Below are 13,746 nucleotides of genomic sequence, written 5' to 3' on the forward strand. Positions count from 1 at the left end.
CAAGACCAGAGTTCGACAGAAAAAGCCAGAATCAGCACCTATATAAGTTCACAACCTTTTTTTAAAACACTTTGGTTAAGAAATAAAGCCACTAAATATTTGAAAAATAATGATTTAAGGCCACCCTTACAATCTTCATTTAAAACCCAAAGGAGGGAAAGAGAGTTATAGCACGTCGGGAGACAAAAATTTTTACAACTCAATACCGGAAAAGAAGAAAGGGAAAGAAAAAGGAAGCAGAGTGAGAAGGGAAGAAGAGAGAAAAAAAGGGGGGATTCTTTCAGGCTGCTTAAACGCTATCACGTTGGCAATGTAAGCGACCACTCGGGCCTGTAAAACAGTCCAGGATGTGGCAACACTTCTATCACTTGTCCAAGCACAGTTTATTTTAGCGTATGAGATAGATAAAGGTATCAGTCTGAAGGACTTAGTTAGAATGGAGACCATGAAGCCACTAAATAATTTAACATTCAAAGTTAAAATCTTGATGTAGACCACGAAAGATATAAAAGGTTGTAACATTTTGCTCACCCAGTCTGTTGGTAAACAATGCAGCTATTCACAAATAAAAGTAGGTAAAACGTCGCAACGGGCCAGCCGTTAGCGAACAGTTCCACTCTCTCCACTCGTGTTGTTTTCAAACTCAATGTCTGACCGCGGAAACTAAGGAATAGCTTGCTTATATAGGTGGTGAACAGATTCGAGAAGTTACTCGATGAAAAATACGTAGGTGTGACGTCACAACGAGGAAGCAGCAACAGTGCCGGAGAATAGGCCAGTTAGTGAACAGCTGGGCGAGCAAGCAGATGAATGCGACAGAAGGCAGAAGGTAAGAAGTAGTAGAGCGGTCGTAACAGCAGCTGCTGCCCACTCGGCTGGCTGGCTCTCGAGCTGAGCCCCGAGAAAAGAGCGCGCAGCGCGGGGAAAGCGAACCAGGAGGCTTGACATTATGTGCGAGCGAACGGGAACCGGGGTTCGACCCTGAAGTGCCAGAACTCGCACTCGGGAAGGAACAGTCACATGACTCCAGTGACTGGGGAGACACTCAAACACCAACAGGAGACTACTTCTCCCCCCAACACAAACCTTGCCCCCAAACCCAACCTAGTGACAAGCCAGCCGGACGCCGGGAAAGCGGGACCCAGTTCCGCCAACCCGAGCGATGAGGCGGCGCCCAAGGGAAGGAAAGAGGGCAAGAAAAGACGGACTCGGTGGAAGGCGCCACGTAAAGTCCCCCCAAGCATGCCGCAAATCGGACTCTGACTCGGTTGAGGCAAAACTGGTGATTGATGTATCAAGCACATCCCACGATGCCGACACTGAAGGTTCAGAGGGAGAGGAGCCGTGCGAGCGCGGGACGACCGAAACCTTGGACCCAGCCACTCAGCCGGGAAACCAGGAAGACGGTTTCAGGGAGGCTAAGAGTGGGAGAAGGAGAAAAGGGGAGGGGGTCGGAAACCAAGTACCCGAGCCGAAAGCTCCACAGACACCTCATTCAACTCGACCATGCCACCACCAGACACAAACACGAGACAGGCACAACAGATAAGACCTCAACAAGCACAAACAAGTAAACCAGCCACCCGTAAGGCGTCGACCCCCCACCCCCACCCCTTACGGTGTACAGTAACAACATCAAACATATCGAAATGGAGCTTCTCAAAAAGCTGACACATGAGCAGAGAAATTATTATTTCTCTAAGCCGAGAATAAACGCGCATGAAACGGTCCGGCTACATATGTCCAGCTTTGAAAGCTACGAAATCGCTATACAAGTGCTGAAAGGGCTTAATATCAAGTTTGTACAGATATTGCCCAACACAAGAGTAAAGCGCCCAATAACACGTATGAGCCAGGTGATATCGGGCTACCATGCAAGCCCAGGGTATCAACGCTCTATCTATATACAGGATGCGAACAGGAAACAGGCCAGCCAAAGGCTGTCTCTTCCTAGTTGCCGTGGCGGATACCCCAGGAGCGGACAATCTGTGGAAAATGCGGATGCTGAAGAACATGCTGGTGACAGTCGAACCGTACCGCCCGCAAGCCACTGGCCCCCAATGTGGGGTGTGTCAGAGGCATGGGCATTCGGGGGCGACATGTCAGCTGGATCCCAGATGTCGCAGATGCGCCGTCTCCCACCTGTCTCGCGACTGCCCCCACGGCAATGACCCAGCGTACTCTAAGTGCGCCAACTGCGAGGGGAAACACGCGGCTAATTATAGAGAATGTCCCAACCGCAAGGACTACGAAACCGTCTATCAAGGCAAAGGGCCAAAGGGTAACAAGCGTGGCAACCCTAAAGCCCAAGCAGGTCCATCAGGCATAGACGCTTCACGTAGACAGAAAATAGGCCCCTTAGGCAAAAAGGACCCTTCAGGATCTACAGGCCATTCAGACACCAAGGGCCAAAAGCAAGGCCAATCAGGCAAACTAGACCCTTCAGGTGGAGGCAAAGTAACCTTGCAACCCCCAAGGACGGAGGGTACACACAAAACTGGGCCCTCAGCCCAAGCACCCCCACCTCCGTTCAAAGTAAGACCTCCGAAAATAAAAACAGAAGGAATAAGGCCCTACCCCCAAGATCCAACTTAAGGGAGGTTAAGCCCACGCACGCTGCCCTGGAACAATCCCAGGGCCCGCCCCAGGCCAGCTCCACCCCCGCAAGGAACCTGCCGTTAATAAACCAGCATTCGACTCACCCCCTCCCCAACCTCCGCCCCCTGCTCAACAACAGACACACCCATCTCACCGCCTGTAACACTAACACAGGTACAACAGCCAAAGGGAAACATGGCAGTAAAGGCGTTCAGGGAAAGGATAGAAGAAATCCTGAAAACCTTCTTTCCGAACCTGAACCTCACGGCAGCCATAACTACTGGGGTTATGATGGCCAACATGCTCCCATTCTCCTGGCTAAGGGATCTGGTTAATGCGATCGCAGATCTCCTAACCCAAGATGCCTGAACAACACGACGATGACAACAATAATAATAACAATAACACGCAGGAGCTTCGAGTTCTAATATGGAACTACCAGGGCGTCAGGTCTAGGAAATATGAACTCGAAGCCTTCCTAGCCGCGAACACCATACACGTAGCTCTCCTAACAGAAACCTTTCTCCCACCAGGGAAGAATTTCACCATAAGAGGCTATAAATTACACAGAAGCGACAAGGCCAAGAGAGTCTGAGGGGGTGGCAGTTCTGGTAAGGAAGGACATTAAACATATGGAACTAGACTTACCAGAGCTGATCGAGCTGGAGGGATGCGGAATTGCCATGCCAGTGCGAGGAACACTCATCAATGTCATATCGGCATACGCCAGACCTAAAAGCCTTAACACACAAGACATTGAAGCGGTACTAAGGCTAAATCGAAACACGCCAGCTGGGGCTGCCTGAAACCTAACGCAGACGGCGAAAGGCTATACAACCACATGCTAACCCAGGACTATGTGGTAACAGCCCCCAGCGAACCCACGTTCCTAGCGCCAAACGAGCAGGTCGACGATATACTAGACATAGCTCTACTGCGACATATTCCTCAAAGACACAGCATTAAAGTCATAAACGACCTAGGGAGAATACATCAGCCAGTGATATTTACACTGGAAGCGAACCCGGAGGAATATGAGAAAAACCCCAAGCGCCGACTCAACTATAAAGCAGCCAAATGGGGTAAATTCGAAAGAAAACTCCTACAGGGGACTGAGGACATACAAATAGTAAACCCAGCCTAAACGGATGAATCCCTAAAAACACTCATAAATGCGATCCAGGCAGCCACAACTGCGAGCATCCCGGTACACAAACCCAGACAACACACTAACATCGAAATACCGGCCCACATTAATGATCTAACACGCCAGCGCAACCAACACAAGCGCAAATGGGCCCGATACCACCGCGATGAAGACCGGATACGTAAAAATGAACTCAGAGTGGAAATAGAAACCGAAGTAATGGAGTATAGGTCGCAGATCTGGAATAACAAACTGAGTACGTTTGACACTAATACCAGACCGGTATGGAACTTAGCGAGATATTTCACGCGAGAACCACACGTGATCCCAACAATCAAGGGACCTAATGGACCAGTATACGAAAACCACGATAAAGCCGAGGTGATAGCTGACTCACTGGAAGCGGCCTTCACGCCCAATGACGAACCGTCAGATCCCGCCTTCATTAGACAAACAGAGGCCAAGGTAGCGGAATTCCTAGCAAACGAGCCCAAGCCTGAGGTCAAGACTAATATCCACGAAATTAAGTGGATAATAGATCACCTTAACCCGAAGAAGGCACCCGGCCCAGATGAGATTCAGAACATAATACTAAAAAAGCTAACACCGAAAGCCCTCGCATTACTTACTAAAATATACAATGCAATGTTTCAATTGCAGTACTATCCGGAACAGTGGAAAAAGGCGAGAATCCTTGTATTTGGAAAACCAGGCAAGGACAAGTCTAACCTTAATAATTACAGGCCCATCAGCCTCCGGACGCCCTCAGCAAAGTATTCGAGAAAATACTGCTGAAAAGGCTAATAGCACATATTAAGGAAAGAGGAATCATTCGACATGAACAATTCGGTTTTAGGAACGGCCACTCCGCCCCGCAACTGCTTACCCGGGTCATAGAACAAGCGACCATCGGACTAAACAAGCGGAGGGACACAGGCACGGTATTCCTCGATATCCAGAAGGCGTTCGATAAAGTCTGGCACGAAGGCTTATTAGCGAAATTAATAGACGTCGAATTCCACCCAGGGTACATAAGATTAATTAAATCATACCTGGAAGGCCGAGAGTTCCAAGTAGATGTCCACAACACACTGTCAAGCACGTGACCGATCAGGGCGGGCGTAGCCCAGGGGTCACTAATAGGCCCAATCCTGTTCATCCTATTTACGAATGACATGCCGACAGCGGAACTCGCTACCACACACCTCTTCGCGGATGACACTACTATCACAGTACAACACCCTCAGCTAGCATGCACCCGAAAGAGACTACAAGTAGCACTACGAACCCTCGAGCCCTGGCTAACCAAATGGCGTATCAAGGTCAACGTTGACAAATGCCAAGATGTGATGTTCACTAGGAAGAACAGACGCACACATAGGCCAGCCAATATAAAACCGCTCAAACTATGTAATCAAGATTTAGCATGGCACGACAAGGTCAAATATCTAGGAGTAGTCCTAGATAGAAAACTAACCATGCTATATCATATTAAAGAGATCCAGCGGAAAACACACGCACGACTGTCACAGCTCTATCCTATACTGAATAAAAGATCCAGTATTAACAAAAGAGTAGCAATCAACATGTACAAGGCCCTAATTAGGCAATAATAACGTACGCAGCCCCCGCCTGGGGCTACACTGCTATGACGAACCTGGATAAGCTTGAACTAATACAAAACAATACCATACCTTAATACTATCCAACCAACACAATCTCGCCTGGTAACGTGTCCGACATGGAAACAGGCAGATACTCCTTGTTGGGAATGCACTTCGAAAACGATAAAACACGGGTAAAATTCCACAATAATCGAACACATTTATTTTAATACACATATATACATGGAAGCCATCTTGCGAACAACAAAAATGATACCAAACTAAAACTTGAAGTGTCTTTCTTTGCTTATTTCAAAGCTCTCGTAAACAAATCTCAGGAGTAACAAGAATCAAAGAGGTTACACTAACTGATCTCACACAACATCCTCCCACCTAAGTCAAATGAATGTTAACATGAATTGACTTACACCGTTTATGCACAAATTGCCACTTTCATAAAATAGTCCTGAAACAATTACAAAATGATAAAATTCAATAATATAAACACAAATAAATATGTTAATTGATACATATCACAAATTTAACCTTTCTGGCTTGTGAATCAATCGTCCAAGACGAGTTATTTTCAGTCTGCTTTGAAACTTGAGGACCATCTTCAGCAGGAGTAGAAGAGTCACATGCTCCGGCCTCGTGATTATCCCTTATATTTTCCTCATTTGGAACAAAGTCTTTCCTTAGGTGGGTTCGGATTTCCTGGGTATCCTCAGGTGGTTGAAACTCGAGTTCTAGGGGTATATTCTTTGAACTGGCCTTATAAGCTCGCCTGAAGCAGTGACGACACGAACTACTCTAACATTGCCATCCTTTCCCTTAACAAGCTCGACAACTCGTCCCAATGGCCAATCCATTCTTCTAGTGTCATCATTGCCAACCAAAACAATTTCTCCCAGTTTGAGATCATGTGGCTTATCCTTGCTGGCGAATAACTTCAACTGACCTAAATACTCAGTACGAAATCTTTCTCTAAGATTCTTTTTCAACTGAAGGCGATACTGCAGTATTTTCCGAAGATCAGTTGCTTCGAACAGGTCCTACTTCTTCTATGTCGTGTAGAAACATGTTTGGAGTTAGAGCAGCCAGATCTGATGGGTTGTCAGACAAATAGGTTAATGGCCGAGAATTTATGACGGTTTCGCAGTCACAGAGGATTGTCTGCATCTCTTCATAGTTGACAGATGTTCGACCAAGCACTCGACGGAGAAGAGTTTTGAGCATTCCTACTAGTCGTTCCCACCAACCTCCCCACCATGGCGAAGCTGGAGGATTAAAACGCCAATCTATCTTCCGCGCTGAACTGAATTGTGAGATTGCATTCCAGTCCAGTTTGTGACAGGAGTTCTTAAACCCAACAAAATGTGTTCCCTGGTCACTGTAGACAATGACAGATCTTCCTTGTTTGCTGCAGAAACGTCTGAAAGCTTGTAGAAAGCTATCTGTTGATAACGAAGATACCAGTTCCAATCGAACTGCACGGTAAACTCCACAAGTGAATAAGCAAACCCATGCCTTCTTCGAGGTTCCATCATCGGCTTTGATGTAGAGAGGACCAGCAAAATCAACTCCAGTAACTTCAAAAATTCTTGCGTCACGCACTCTACTCTCAGGTAAAGGTGAAGGATGAGCTGCCAACTTCTTTGAACTATGACGTTTACAAATCATGCAGGAGTTAATAACAGCTCTAATTGTTTGTCTACCTCCTAGAATCCAATACTGTTGCCTCAGAATTGACAAAAGCATCTGCGTACCAGCATGACAGTTGCTAAGATGGGCGTCCATAATCAGTCGCTGAACGACTGGGTGATCAGCTTTTGGGAGCACAATGGGATGACAAAAGTCCCTGACATCATCCCGGTTTGATATCTTGGTCATCAAACGAATCAATCCCTGTTCATCAACAAACGGAAGTAAGCTCTTTAGTTTGGAATTGAAAACATCTATGAACACTTCCTCCTGCACCCACCGTAAAATCTTCCTTTCTGCCGTGACAAATTCCTCACTTGTCAGGTCACAATGTATGCGTTGAGCTTTGCTGATGCGACAGTTGGTCAGAAAGCGGAACATCCAGCCTACCATCCTTACAATTTTCTTGTACTGAGAAAAGTGTTGGTAATACCAATCTTTACCGGTGTCTTCTGAATTACTTGATATCAATGAAACGACATTCTTCCTTCTCTCCGAATTTATCTCTTCCTCATTATAAGAAAAGTCAGTTTGTGGTCAGCAGTCTGGATTTTCTCTCAACCAACCAGGGCCTTCCCACCAACGGCATTGTATCAACTTCTTCACATAACATCCGCGTGATGGAAGATCTGATGGGTTTTCTTTTCCAGGAACATGTCGTCATTCGCAACCAACTGACAGTTCTCGTATCTCTTTAATCCGGTTCATGACAAAAGCATCCCATGCTTCACTTCGCTGAATCCAAGCGAGAACAGTTGAAGCATCTGTCCAAAAAATTGCCTTAATATCGGGAATACAATAATCCTTTACAATCGATGCATATAATCTCGTTGCTATTGAAGCTGCTAAAAGTTCTAACCTGGGAATGGTCAATCCCTTGCCTGATTTTCCAGTTGGTGCAACTCTTGACTTGGCAGCCACCAAGTGAACACTCACTTCACCCCCTTGCTCAACACGCAGGAATACAGCTGCTGCATATGATGTCTGACAGGCATCTGAAAAAATGTGAAGTGTCCAGGAGTCGTCTGGGCTGTTGCAGTTAGACAACCAACGAGGAATCTTGACTTGAGCTAAAAGAGGAACTTCTTCAAGCCAACTCAAGAATTTCATTTTGATCTCTTCATTGACTTCTTCATCCCATGTCAAACCTTCTCTCCAAGTCTGTTGAAGCAACAATTTTGGTATTAATGCTACACTACATGTGACACCCACCGGATCAAAAATTCTATAGGCAGCACTCAAAATAACTTTCTTTGTTATTTTCTCGAAGCTAATCGAAAGAAGGTTATCTATGTTGATTGCTAGGGAATCGTCGGACTTGTTCCATAGGAGTCTTAACACATTGGTAGGTCCGGAAACATCATTACTTCCGGTCAACTCCCACCCTTGAAGACAAAATTGCCGTTCCCTCATGACATCTGAAGCTACATCAATAAACTGTTTAGCTTGTTCTTCATCGTCCAAACTGGCAAGGCAATTATCAACATAGAAGCTATGGGTAAGAAGTTCCACAAATGACTTGGGCCATCGTGACTTCCCTTCCTCACACAGTACTAATGTATTTTCAAGGTGAAGTTTGATGCACGATTCTAATAGAAAAGGACTTGGAGAGACTCTAAATACAACACGACAATGTCTGTATGTCTTGAGACTTCCATTTCTGTCTAACCACAAGAATCTCAAAAAATTTCTGTCTCTCTCACGAATGCTGATCTGGAGAAAAGCTCTTCTTATGTCTCCAACAACTCCCACCTTCTTCAGTCGGAAACGAGCCAACACGGAAGGTATTTTCTCAATTAAATTAGGGCCTTTCTCAAGACATTGATTGAGGCTGGGCTGTTTATCTTCTTTAGACGAGGCATCGAACACGGAGCGCACTGGTGTTTTTGATCCAGGTTTCACAACGTGACGATGAGGCAAATAGTGGCAATGAACATCCATTTCCTGAGGAGGCACTTCTTCTATCACCCCTTCCCTCAGCCAATCATCTAGTACATCCTGATAAGCATCATAGTAACCTTCAGTCTTCAATCTCTTAACAGTAGACATCAGTCTCTTCAGTGATAATTGGTAATTATCAGGCAGTGGAGGATGCTTCTCAACCCACGGGAGGTGAAATTCAAACCGCTCTTCTTCATTGACTGATACTGTATCAAGGCAATGTTGCTGTGTAGTAGACTCAATCTCAGATCTGCTGCGTTTCTCAGATGGATCGCTAATCCCTAAAGTATCTAGAGTCCACAAATCTGTGATGGTGGCTTCTCTTGTTAGCATAGCAGTCACCACCATAGCCATACTTTCCTCATTCCTATGTTCTGAAGGTACTTTGCCCATTAAAATCCACCCAAACGAGTTTCCATGGCCACTAGTCCAGTACTTAGTATCTTGTGGCCTCCTGTAAACAATTTGCCTGCAACATCAGCTCCAATTAATATTTCTATTGGTCCATAAGATTCGATGTCACTCAAAACAATGTTCTGACTACTCAGTTCTTCAATCCAAGGACCTTGCTGTACTGAAGGTATGGCACCACAAATTCTTGTTTGGTCTAATGCTTCAAAGTGACAGTTGTAGCTACCATCCAGACTAGAGAGATAAATAGTGTACACACAATGATGGTATACTCCAGTGGTTGTACCTCCAAATAGCGAGTGTTGGATATTTTCCTGTCTGCCAGTTTGATATCCCATTTCCGTGGCTGTACTCTTCATAATGTAGGAACGTTGTGATGCTGAATCAATTAATGCTCTTACAGTCCGCTCAACTCCTTGGCCCCGAACCTTGACAACTAGTGTTTGCATCAGCACCCCACAATGGTTCGACAAACTAGCTAAAGCTTCATCTTTCTGGACTTGCGCACTAGAAGCCATCCTGTATCCTGTTGAGTTCGGTCTCTCTACGGCTGAGTCTACCTGGGTTTGTGGCAACTTATCACACATAACCACAAAGTGTCCTTGACTACAAATGATGCACCTAGGCCTATTTCTACATTTCTTCGCTGGATGTCCAACCTTGAGACAAGAAAAACAGCATCTTTTAGTCTCAAGTGCAAGACGACGTTCTTGGAAAGTCATCTTCTGGGCCTTAATACAGTCTTGAGATTTGTGATTAGACGAACAAAAGACACACCCTGCTGTTTCTCTACCAGATGCAGTAAGGAGACCTGCTGCTGTGGGAATGTTCTCATTCGGATTAGTGGTGTAATTCAAGCTCTTTTCCTTCTTCTTTGGACCTCCCTTGACAGCTACCGAAGACAAAACACCAAACCCTGACATAGCCAAAGTAATCTTCTGTTCCTGTTCTACTTCACATCTAAGAAATTGCATCAAACTGTCTAAACGATTCTTGGAATTCACACTCTGGTTACCGACACTAGCCCCCCCTGGTTCAACAGCTGAATTTGAAGAAGACTGGCCAATGAGCGCGATTGAAGAAGTTCTCTCCCAAGTTCTTAGAATGTCCTCAGGCAAACATGACTCTACTAGTGGTAAAAGCATGGAATTACACTTGTCCGTTGTGACACCTAAGGTTCCTATATGGCTCTGAAGCTTATCATAGAGGGATGATAATCACACCTTATTAGGGCTCACAGCATTCTGTAAGATTAAACTTAACAACTCCCTAATGTACACTTCTACCAGCAAATCATCCTTCCCATAGCGTGCTTTGAGACTTGATATTGCTTTACAGTAATTTTCTCCGGTAGCAGGAAAGCTCTCAACTAAATCTCTTGCTCTGGATCCAGAAGTGGTGGCCTGTATGAGGTATTGGAATTTATCACTAGGGTCTAAAAGAGGGTCCTCATCAATTTTCTTAAATTGTGACCAGAAAGGAAGCCAATCTTTTAGTTCACCTCCGAACTTTTTCAATTCCAACAAAGGCAGTTTGTATGAACGCTTAATTTGGAGTGACGAGTTAGAATTAACTGATACTGCAGTAGCTTCTGAGTTCCGGTCTTCATTTAATAATTTCGTAACAACAGTCTTAACCTTATAAAATTTGAACTTATACTCGTCAGCCATACTGATTTCTTTGTCTAACTCGTCATCCCTAACCTCCACGTTCTCAATCATATTAGTGAAGATAAGAGTATCCATACCTGTTAATTCATGAAATTTTGTTTCTAATAGATCCATATGTGCACTAATACTTTCCGTATCTTTCTCCGGCATCTGTAGTAACGCGTCGAGCTCATTGTAGATCTTGGATATTGATCGCCGTAATACCGCTCTTGATTTCTTTGTCACAGCTATATTGACTTCCATGCATGAAATACTACGTATGAAACTGTTTATATGATTATATAACTGTCTAATGTCCTGTCACGGTCGCCAAATGTTGGGAATGCACTTTGAAAACGATAAAACACGGGTACAATTCCACAATAATCGAACACATTTATTTTAATACACATATATACATGGAAGCCATCTTGCGAACAACCAAGGATCATGTAAGAGAAATCGAACAACAAAAATAATACCAAACTAAAACTTGAAGTGTCTTTCTTTGCTTATTTCAAAGCTCTCGTAAACAAATCTCAGGAGTAACAAGAATCAAAGAGGTTACACTAACTGATCTCATACAACACTCCTTGTATCACTTCCCACTCTACCCAGCTATCTCTTTCTTCTTAGAAATTAATAGCATGTCGGAGGCCATGTAGATTGAGTCGATGGTCACGGCGGGGGATCGCGGTACGGGGGCCCCGCGTAAAAAAAAAGTATGAGCGAGTGTTATGTTTGAACGGTCCGCTCTCTTGAAAGGAGCGAGCGGGGAGTCGCTCCACAAAAAGAGTCGTTCATCGGTAACGACTAGCTCCTGAGCGACCCAACACTAACATGAAGTGAATTGAATAACGAAATTAATACAACCTGTTACTGAAGAAGGTAAAATTAAGTACAGTAGAGTCTCGATTATCCGACCTAAACGGGACCTGGAGTACGTCGGATCACCGAAAATGTCGGATAATACAGAACAACTTTGAGAATGAAGTGAAACAAACAGGAAGGCCATAATCTAGTACTAAAACAATGACATGTTTTACGGTACTCTATTTATAAAATTATCAATTCAATTGTACAGTGCATACAGTATTGAACGAAAGCATTCCAAATGTCTTACGAAAAGAAACTTGTCAACAATGTCTGCTTGCCTGCTGATCCACGTTTACTTGCTGCGATATCGCACCATCGACGAAAAATCTACACCTCCGTTGCGCTTGCTTCCGTCTGTTGTTCAGCATAGGTTAAGGCCATTTCCAATGCACTTAATCATTCACTCTGAATCGTTTTCTCATTTTGCTCTGCAATGCCTCGTTCTTCTTTATCATCCTCTTTTTCATTAGCTTTCACAAAATCACTCACATCTTCAGTCGTAGCATCCGCTCAGCCAGGAATGCAATTCAGTAAGGGCACAATATTTTCCATGTCTCCTTGTACCACCTCCTTTCGATGTTCAACCTCACTCAACAATTTGTTCTAAGACTTTGCTAATGTCGTTGTTTCATCTTCTTCCCAATACTGCGCTATCCAGTCGATTCGTTTCAACTTTTGTATCATGTTGCCATTTTCCATTTCATGTATCAGGGATGAAAGGATTTCCCGGCGATATTTCCTCTTCAGTGTTCCCAGCATAACTTGGTCCATTGGCTGGCATAAAGACGTCACGTTAAGAGGGAGGAACATGACTTTGATGTCTCCACTTCTAAGTTGCTCTTCATTTGGGTGTGATGGAGTGTTGTCTAGTAGAAGAAGAGCTTTTCTAGGGAGATTGTTCGAAGCTAGATATTTTTCTACATCTGGGAAAAACTGTGTAAAAATCCACTCTTTAAAGATATCAGCAGACATCCAGGCAGCCTTCTGATTCGTGTAATCGACTGGAAGAACATTAACAGAAATGTTTTTAGAGACCTTATGCTTCTTTGCTTTACCGATCATAAGCAATTATGCGTTTACATTCCCAGTAACATTACTACAGGAAAGAACAGTAACTATTTCCTTACTGCGCTTGTAGCCAGGTGCAGACGTCTCGGCTTCGGCTGCGAGAGTTTTTGATGGCAGCACCTTGAAATTTAGCCCAGTCTCATGACAATTAGAAATCTGAACACCGGTTAATCCTCCAGCAAGAATTATTTCCTGAAATTCCTTTTTAAATTTCACAACCTCATCAGATTTAGCTGACAGTTTTCTCTACAGCTATTAAGCTGCCTAATGCCGTACCGTTTTTTCCACCGATCATGCCACCCAGCACTAGCAGTAAAATTGGGGTCCCATTCATTAAACTCCTTCTGGAAATACACAGCCTTTTCATGCAGAATGGGGCCAGATATTGGCAGGCAATTTTCCCGGTGTTGAGTGAAACAAAGAAATAGTGCTCACCTACTTTTTCGCACTCACATTTTTTCATTGCTTTCTCTGCTCCGGTAGAGCACCACTTTTCAATTTCTTCCCTCTTTTTTTCCAGTCTCCCACTGTAACACGTCCAGCACCATAATCTGAAGCCACTTTTTAAAGAGTTTACCCTTTGTCCAGTCTCTTTAAAGCACTAAAATTGTCTTGCATAGAAACAATCACTTTCTTCCAAATACTCGCCATACTCACAGAGGATATGAAAACTATAACATCCGCATCCAACCAATACTACAATGAACAATGACTCAAACCTCACTGCACCTGTCCTTGAGGAAAAAACGGT

Source organism: Anabrus simplex, chromosome 4 (genome assembly GCF_040414725.1).
Source record: "Anabrus simplex isolate iqAnaSimp1 chromosome 4, ASM4041472v1, whole genome shotgun sequence".
NCBI classification, from domain to species: domain Eukaryota; kingdom Metazoa; phylum Arthropoda; class Insecta; order Orthoptera; family Tettigoniidae; genus Anabrus; species Anabrus simplex.